General features: G+C 48.6%; 1 long non-coding RNA gene across 1 annotated transcript; it reads right to left on the bottom strand.

Moving 5' to 3' along the window:
* Nucleotides 1–757: 757 nt before the first annotated feature.
* LOC124697739 lies at nt 758–1,980 on the bottom strand. The gene is made up of 3 exons (XR_007000822.1): nt 1,473–1,980; nt 1,271–1,386; nt 758–800 (listed from the first exon to the last, which is right to left on the bottom strand). It is a non-coding gene; the product is annotated as an uncharacterized LOC124697739 (long non-coding RNA).
* Nucleotides 1,981–2,466: the final 486 nt, after the last annotated feature.

Below are 2,466 nucleotides of genomic sequence, written 5' to 3'. Positions count from 1 at the left end.
AACAAGACCGTTCCCAATGCAAGAGAAAGTTTAAATGGGAGCCACCCAACTAAGCTACCCGTGACGAAGTTCGGCCGTACTCCGATACGGACCCGCAGGTTTGCGACATAGTCCAGGCGGGCACTAACGACCAGGCACAGGATAAGTCTATCCGCAATATGAGTACAGTACAGGAATAAACACCCGAAGGCAACAGGAAGTAAATCGTGCATCGTGCATATGAGCAAATAAAACCAAGGTTGTGGCTCCCAATAAACAGACTCGAGGAAAGGTAGTGGGTGATGGGGGTCCCACTCCCCCACGTACGGGTAGAGCGCTCAATCTCGGAACAGATAACAAGAACTCGGGTCCTAGGGGACATTAGCAAGTCAAAGTTCCGATGCTTTCGCAAAGGGGCTCACAGATGCCTCTGCTTACAATTTTAGTTGTTAACAATAAAGTAAAGTGTGATTATCTCCAACAATTGATATATCATGTGAAAACCTCCCAACAACCCAACATATCCCGATAACAGATTGAGATAAACAACAGAGCCTAAACACGCCTACGACTCGCAAAGCTGGCAAACAACAAACAATAGGTAGGGCGAGGAGGTGTATCTCGGACATATAGGTAACATGTGGATAGGACACGTGACACAACAGAATCGCACATAAGGATAGCAATAGATCAAAAGAGCATGTAAAAGTAAAATAGGTGAAGGGGTGGGCTCGCCTGTGAAAAGCTGCAGAAGAACTTGTCGGAGAACTCGTCGTATCTCACATCACCACTTCGTGATCCTATCCGGGAAGAAGCAAATGCTGGAACACACAACGCATGCAAGTCTTACTACTACGGATAAAGAAGATCCATCATGATCAAGATGATATGCATGACATGGCAGATATGGTGCAATGCAACTTATCCAATTTAATCGGAGTCGGAACCCCGACAAACAAGTTAGGTTGGAGTTACATCTCTACCGACAAATTAAATGTTGATTAGCATGGCATAGACATGGCAAGGGTGGGCTACTTCAAAATTAAACGGAGCGGGGAAACCTAATTGGAATCCCGAAATACTCCGCATATATGTGAGGTGGAAATGCGAAACTGTCAACGCGTGATATGATGCGAGATGCAAACAGGCATATGGATGGCATATTCATGTTCCTCATGTTTTTCTGATCAATTTTCATATATAACATGTTTTATTTCGAATTATGGTTCAAGAGATATTGATTTTACAAGATTTGCAAATCAAAAATAATAAAAAAGAGAAGGGGGGGAACCAGCAGCGATGGTTGGCTTCGGGCCGCGCGAGCGACAGGGTGCTGGTGGGCTGGATCTGATCCGCACCGGAGAGAAGAAGGCCAGATGGATCTGGGTTTGAAGCCCATCAACGTATCTGTGGTGAAACAAAAAGTGGGGATTAATTCGCCTCACTTAGGATTTGAACATAAGATCTGCAGCGTGAGGGATCAAGGAAGTAACCACTGCGCTGCAGTTCAGATCATGTCAAGGGAAAGGCGTGCAGCAACTTGACCCAACAAATACTGGGACGAGCTTGGAGGGCTGCAGCCATGGCGGGAGGGAGATCAGGTCCGACATCAATCCGTCGATTCAGGGCGAACGAGGACGGGGAAACTGGCGTCGGGGATGCGGCTGAACATTGGGAGGCCAATGGTGGCGGCGCGGAGTCCAGGGGGTCGCCGGAGTGGCCGGAATTGAAGGTTGTCTCGCCGGAGTTCAGAGAGGGAATCGGCGAATTGGAGACGATTAAGAGCACCCCGGCTCGATTCCTTTGGGGACGATATAGAGGACGCCGAGGCGGTTCTGTGGGTGGTCTCGGAGTGGCAAGGGGAGCCCTGGAGCAGCGGCGCCATGGAGAGGACGGTCGTGGCAGTGGGGTTTTCCCCTGTTTTGTTGCTCACAGAGAAGAGGATGGAGGGAGGTAGGTGGCGGCGGCGTAGATGGGAGAGAGGGCTAGGGTTTGGCGCTGGTGGTGGGGATTAAAAGGGAGGAGGGAGAGCAGGTGAGAATGGAGAGAGGGGGAGGACCACTGTCTCCACCACGCCATGTGCGTGTTCCTCTCGTCCCGATCCTGGATGACGAGGACGGGGAAAGAAAGGAGGGGCCGAAGGGGTACGGGCCAAGAGGTGGCTTGGGCCACTGCTGGTGAGTTTGGGCTGCACCGGGAGAGAGGGGAAAAACAGAGAGGGGTGAGACGGGCCAGAGAAGAAGGAAAGGGCCCAGGGGGTTAGGTTAGGATTTTGCTTTTAAAATTTATTTTTTCCTTTTCTCTCTTGTTCAAAACAGACTTGAAACCTCTTTTAAAACCAAACCAAACCAAAGCAAAACCAGATTTTACTTTGTATATGAAAATATTTGAAATAGTTTTATTTGTTAGATAGGTTTGGTGTTAGGGTTTTGTTAAGAGAAAAGAAAAGAGGAGGGTTTATAATATATACCATATGAGAAGAAAACA

This window comes from Lolium rigidum, chromosome 3, assembly GCF_022539505.1.
Source record: "Lolium rigidum isolate FL_2022 chromosome 3, APGP_CSIRO_Lrig_0.1, whole genome shotgun sequence".
NCBI lineage: Eukaryota > Viridiplantae > Streptophyta > Magnoliopsida > Poales > Poaceae > Lolium > Lolium rigidum.
This window is presented reverse-complemented; position numbering and strand designations above follow the sequence as displayed.